This window comes from Terrapene carolina, unplaced genomic scaffold, assembly GCF_002925995.2.
Source record: "Terrapene carolina triunguis isolate 2854851 unplaced genomic scaffold, T_m_triunguis-2.0 Scaffold69, whole genome shotgun sequence".
Classification (NCBI taxonomy): Eukaryota; Metazoa; Chordata; order Testudines; family Emydidae; genus Terrapene; species Terrapene triunguis.
In genome coordinates this window covers 13,576,115-13,583,247 of record NW_020664420.1, presented here as the reverse complement: position 1 = coordinate 13,583,247, position 7,133 = coordinate 13,576,115, and positions in this window count along the sequence as shown.

Genomic DNA, 7,133 nt, shown 5'->3' with positions numbered 1-7,133 from the left:
ACACATTTATACCAAGCTAACTTTCTCTGCATAGAGATTTTCTTTGAAAAAGTTTGAGGTTGTGCAGAAAACTATACTTTCTATGAGGCACTTCCTTAAAACTGTATTGCTACATACCCCTCTTTACTCATCCCTTGGTATTGCACATATTTAATGGCATTAATGCCTTGATTTCTTTTGTAATTCCGAAATATTTTGCTTAAATGGGATATGAGGTATCTGAGACACTGTATATAGAATTTAAAATCACTTTTCAATATAATCAAGGGCAATATGAATAACTGTTTCTGTTTATAATTTTGTACACTAACTACCTTTTGGGTTATTGTTAAAGTGCCTCATCTTAACTATTACTTACCTCATACTATTGATACCTGAGAGAATTTGATAACCTAGTGATTCTCATCTTTGTAAAAGGTCAGATTTGTATTGTTTGCCTCTTCTGTGACTTCATTGGTTGCATGGTGCATACTTTCCATAATTATACAATGTAAATAGATCTAAAATGTTTAGAGGCAACTGTAACATGTTCAATTGATGGAAAGAGTTATTAAAATCATGCATATCAAAAATACAAAGCTGAAATTCTGATAATTTCACTCTTTAGGAGAAAAGCTGTCCTGAAGTAATCCTAAATGTTGAAACAAAGACGAATATAAGGATATATGGTAGAAAACTCACTTATTTTGTTTATCGCTTTGAGTAACTGCTTTCTTAATGCAGGAAAGCTACTTCCTTGCACTTGATCTGTATTTGATTATTCTAAATTAATAAACTAGAATTACTTTTCCACTTAGTACATGTGGTTTTACACCACTTGGCATAATCCAAATGCTATGTCCATTAAATGGAGTTTAATATTGGTTCTTGTAAGCAACAGTCACTAACATTCACTGTCTTTAAGCTAAATCAGTTTTCTGGGATGCATTCCAGTTAAATGTATCCTGATTTAGCGTATGCTGTTTATATAAATTCATAGAAATGTAGGGCTGGAAGGGATCTTGAGCTCTTTTAAATCCAGCCCCCTACAGTGAGGGAGGACCAAGTGAAACTAAACCATACGTGGTAGGTGTTTGTCCTACCTGTTCTTAAAAACCTCCGATGATGGAGATTCCACAACCACCCTTGGAAACCTATTCTAGAACTTAGCTATCGTTATAGTTATAAAAAATTTCCTAATATCTAACCTAAATCTTCTTTGCTGCAGATTAAGCCCTTTACTTTGTATCTTACCTTCAGTGGACATGAAGAACCATTGACCTCTGTCCTCTTTATAGCAGCCCTTAACATAGCTGAAGACTTTATCCGGTTCCTCCTCAGTCATCTTTTCTCAAGACTAAACGTGCCCAGTTTTTTAATCTTTCCTCATAGGGCAGGTTGCTCTCCTATGGACTCTCTCCATTTTATCCACATCTCTTCTAAAGTATGGTGCCCAGAATTGGACACAGTGCTGAGGGCCAAGTTGAATGGGACAAGTATGTCCTGTGTCTTATATACAATGCACCTGTTAATACACCCCAGAATATTAACCTTTTTTGCAACGGTATCACATTGTTGACCCATTTAATTTGTGATCCAGTATAATCCCATGTTCCTTTTCAGTAGTACTGCCATCTAGTCAGTTATTCCTGCTTTTGTATTTGTGTATTTAAATTTTTTCTTAATTGTAGTACATTACACTTTATTGAATTTCATCCTGTTGATTTCAAACAAATTCTCTTATTTTTGTCACGGTCATTTTGAATTCTAATCCTGTCCTCCAAAGTGCTTACAACCCCTAACAATTGGGTGTTATCTGCAAGTTTTATAAGTATACTCTCCACTCCCTTATCCAAGTCATTAATGAAAATATTGATTAGGACTGACCTCCTAGCTATGCCATCCTAGTTCAACAGCAAACCATTGACAATCATTCTTTGAGTAGTCTTTCAACCAGTTGTGTGCCCACCTTATAGTATTTTCATGTAGACTGAATTTCCCCTGTTTGCTTATGAGAATGACACACAGGACTATCAAAAGCATTACTAAAAGCCAGATATAGCACATCAGCTTTCCCTCTGCCCTGCACTCCACTAAGTCAGTAATGCTAACAAAGGAAGAAATTAGGGGGGTTCATCACAATTTTTTTCTGGACCAATCCATGCTGGCTATTCTTTATATTATCCTCTAGGTGTTTAAAAATTGATTGTGTAATTTGTTCCAGTATCTTTCCGGGTATTAAAGTTAGGTTGACTGGTCTATAATTTCCCACATTCCCTTTGTTCCCTTTTTTAAGGATAGGTACTATGTTTGACCTTCTCCTATCCTCTGGGACTAAGATAATTGCTAATGGTTCCAAGATTGCTTTATCTAGTTCCTTAAGTATTCTAGGATGAATTCCATCAGACCCTGCTGACTTGAATACATCTACCTTATAGAATCATAGGACTGAAAGGGATCTCAAGAGGTCATCTAGTCCAGTCCTCTGCATTCATGGCATGACTAAGTATTATCTAGGCCAGTGTTTCTCAAACTATTGTACTGGTGACCCCTTTCACATAGCAAGCCTCTGTGTGTGACCACCCCTTATAAATTAAAAACACTTGTTTATATATTTAACACCATTATAAATGCTGGAGGCAAAGCAGGGTTTGGGGTGGAGGCTGACAGCCTGTGACCCCCCCCCCCCATGTAATAACCTTGCAACCCCTGAGGGGTCCTGACCGCCAGTTTGAGAACCCCTGATCTAGACCAATGGTTCTCAAACTGTGGGTCGGGACCCCAAAGTGGGTAGTGACCCCATTAAATTGGGGTTGCTAGGAGTGGCTTAGACTTACTGGGGTTTGGGGCTGAAGCCCAAGCCCCACTGCACGAGGCTGAAGCTGAAGCCTGAGGGATTCAGCCCTCGGTGGCGGGGCTGAGGTTACAGGCCCCCTGGCTGGGATTGAAGACCTTGGGATTCCGCTTTGACCCCTACCCTGTGCAGGTATTGGGGTTTGGGCTTCGGCTCCCCCACCCGTGGCAGTGGGAATCAGGTGAACTCAGGCTTTGGTTCCCCCCTCCTGGGGTCATATAGTAATTTTTGTTGTCAGAAGGGGGTCATGGTGCAGTGAAGTTTGAGAACCCCTGATCTAGACCATCCCTGACAGGTGTTTGTCTAACCTGCTCTTAAAAATCTCCAATGATGCAGCTTCCACAGTCTCCCTGGGTGGTGGAAATATCTAAATATTCTTTAAACTTTTCACAACCCAAAAAGGGGAAAGTTTCTTCCCCCTTGTTAATAAAATTGAGTATCTGGTCACCATTAACCCTTTTAACGAAGTCTGTAGCAAAATAGGCATTGACATCAAAAAGGCTGAGATGTTTATCAGTTATTAGCTCTCCTCTGTGAAGTAGAGAACCGACACTTTCCTTGATCTTTCTCTTGCTCCTAATGTATTTAAAGAACCTCTCTTCTAATTGCCTTTTATGTCCCTTACTAGGTATAACTCATATTGTGCCTTAGCCTTCCTGATTTTGTCCCTTCATGTCTGTGCTATTCTTTTGTACTCTTACTTATCAATTTGTCACCTTTCCACTTTTGGTAGGATTCCTTTTTGATTTTCAGGTCAATTAAAGAGCTATTGATGGAGCCATATTGGTTTCTCACTATGCTTCCTATCTGCTCTTCACATCGGGATAGTTTGAAGTTGTGCCTTCTAATGCTGTCTCTGAAAAACTGCCAGCTCTCCTGAATTCTTTTTTCCCCTTAGATTTTCTTCCAATGGGACCTTAACATCTTTTTTGAAGTTCATTGTCTTTATTCTGCTGCTCTCACTCCTTTCGTTGCTTAGAATCATGAACTCTATCATTTCATTATTGTGTTCACTGAAATTGCCTTATGCCTTCAGATTCGCAAACAATTCCTCTGTTGATCAGAATCACATCTAAATTGGCTGTTCCCTGGTTACATTTTCCACTTTCTGAAACAAAAAGTTGTTCCTAATACATTCCAAGGGTTTATTGGAAATGTGTTTTACCATATTATTTTTCCAACAGATGTCTGCCTAGTTAAAATCCCCCATTACTACCAGATATTGTGTTTTGGATATTTCTCTTTGTTCAAGAAATGCCTCATCCATCACCTCTGCCTGATTTGGTCTCCCCTATTTTTCCCCCTTTCATTTTCATCCAAAGACTTTAAACTGATCTGCCACTCACTTCTTTCTGGACCTCAGAACAATTCTATATATTCTTGATGTATAATGCAACACCTTCCCTGTCATTCCTGAACAAGCCCTCTATACCAATATTCTAGTCATGAGATTTATCCCACAAAGTCTCTGATGCCAACTTACCTTATGTCCTATCTATCTTCTATCTCATAGAGCTGGAAGGGACCTTGAAAGGTCATCAGGTCCAGTCCCCTGCCTTCACAGCAGGACCAAGTACTGTCCCTGACAGATTTTTGCCCCAGATCCCTAAATGGCCCCCTTACAACCTGGGTTTAGCAGGCCAATGCTCAAACCACTGAGCTATCCCTCCCCCTAATATTTCCAGTTCTTCCTGTTGTTTGCAATACATCTTGCATTTGTATATAGACATCTAAGATGCTGAGAAGATCCTCCTACTGATTTGCCTCTTGGAGCTCCTTAGATCCTATTATAATTTGCCATGTCTCCTCCTACCCCCCATTATCTAGCTCTCAGTTAAGGGTGCCTTTTTTTATGCTTACCTGTGGGCTTTTGTCACCTGCCCCCTTTGAACCTAGTTTAAAGCCCCGGCTCCTCACAAGGTTGACAAGTCGGTGCATGAAAGTGCTCTTCCCCTTCTTGGTCCGATGGACCCTATCTCTTCCCAGCAGTCCTCCTTCCCAGAACAGCATTCCCGTGTCAAGGAAGTTGAACCCCTCCTGCTGACACCATCTGTGCAGCCCTTGACTCATTTTTTGGGCTCTTCTCTACATCCTCTCCATTTTGCAACAACATCTTTAAAATGTGGACATCAGAACTGGATGCAGTGTTCCAGTATCAGTTTCATGTTCAACTGCTTGTCCATTGTGATCTCTAAATCCTTGATGCTGGCAAGCAATGACTGTACAGCCTCCCTTTCTGTAAATGTGGCCTGCATTCCTTGTTCCTAGCTGTGTAACTTTGCATTTGGCTGTATTAAAATACATTATGTTTGAATGGGCCGAGCTTACCAAGATTCAGTTCACTCTGTAAGTCTGCCCAGTCATTTACCATTCTGCCAGTCTTTGTGTCATCCACACATTTTATAAAAGATTTTATATATATTTCCAGATCAATGATAAAAATATTGACTAATATCAGGCTTAGAACAGATCCTTGTGGAACCCCACTAGAAACACCCTCATTAGATTCCCCACTGACAACTACTTTGAATTCTGTCAGTTAGCTGGTTCTTAATTCATTTAACGGGCACCTTACTGATGATACAATGCTATTCTTTTTAATCGGATTGTCATGGTGTATCAAGTCAGAGGCCTTACAAAATTCTAACTCTGTACATAGCTACCTTTGTCAACCAAACTTGTAATGTCATAGCAAATGCAGGTTTGTTTGACATGACCTGTTTTCATAAAACCATGTTGATAGCATTAATTATATTCCCTTCCTTTAATTTTTATTGATTGAATCTGTCAGTTTTTCCATTATTTTGCCTGGGAGTTATAGCAGGTTAGCAGGGTCAGCCCACTTGTCCTTTTTGAATATTGTCACAACATTGCAACATTTCCAATCTTTTGGAATTTTCCAGTATTTCAACATTTATTAAAAATTAGTGGTGGTGGTGGTGGTAGAACAGTGGGGAGGGGTGGGTAGCGTTAAAGTGGCTTTTTTGTTGTTTTGATTTATTGACTGTCTGAGTTACCTGTTCGTGGTGATCTAATATTTCTGGCTGGCTGAGTACCTGTTATCTGTACATGAGTATTTAATGCTGTTGGATAGTCATTATTGTAAGTTTAATTGTTAGGCTGCCTAGTGTTTTCCATAGGGGTGGATTTTATTGTTTAAAGAGATAAAATAAAATGTATGTTGGATATTAAAATGCTGACTTGCAATCAGAAAGAGTACCTTGCCTATTTTTTTTTTTAAAGTATTCTTGTAACCAGATGTACTTATGATAGTTCATATTAGGAACCTTAAGCATGCAAAGAACTTCACATACGTTGTAGCGTCTTGGAAATACGGCCACCTGAGTGGACACATATAGCTTCCAAGAAAATAAATGGCAAATTGAAAGTTAAGTATATCAATTTCCACATAAAAATACTAATGCTGGAGATCTTCAGTGCACCCCAGATTGTAGATTGAACCAAATCTTGATTGTGGGAAAGAAACAAAACTCCCCCAAACTTATTCTTGGTGCTAAGATAATACATATAAGAGCTCAGATCCTTGGGGTCAATGAGGCTTTGCATAGCCATAAAAATTTGCCTTAGCTATAGATTTCTTTGTTGGATCAGGCCAAAATATAGTTGTATTAGGTACAAATACAGGGTGTTCCTGTTAACGCAACATAGTTTCTATGGAATAAAGGCAAAACCAAAGTAATATTATTGAAGAGCAACAGTAGGCCAACACTGGGTCAGAATCCCACACCTCCATCCTTTGAACATAAAGTCAGGTCCAAATCAGAACTTCCAAGCTGTGAACATTGCAGTATACTTTACTATTAAAGAAGAACGGGGAATGACAGAAAAAGCCAAACAAACCAACAAACACCCACACACAACCTAGAAATGGATTTAAATCTTGGAAATAGTGTCAAATTTAAAGCAGGTTTTGGTGTTTTAAAAAAAAATCAGCCATCACATTTAGTTAAAAATGTGAATTATTTGAACTCCATATTATTCTATTTTTGTTTTGTTTTGGTTTGGTTTTTTTGGTAAACAGTGTTGCCAATGTGAATTTGCAAGAATCTCAGCTTTCATTTAATTTTTTTTTTTCCTGGCTGTTATGGTTGTGGAGGAAATCTTGAAAATGTGACTCAAATGTACTTTAAAGGCAAACTCCAGAGAGTAAATAACAGGAACCCAAAATGCAGGTGTTTTTGTTTTGTTTTGAAATCACATTGGCTTAAAAATAATGTCATGATATTTGGGACCCTGATTCACCATTTATGCTTTGGTTTGGCAATACTCCTTATAGCAC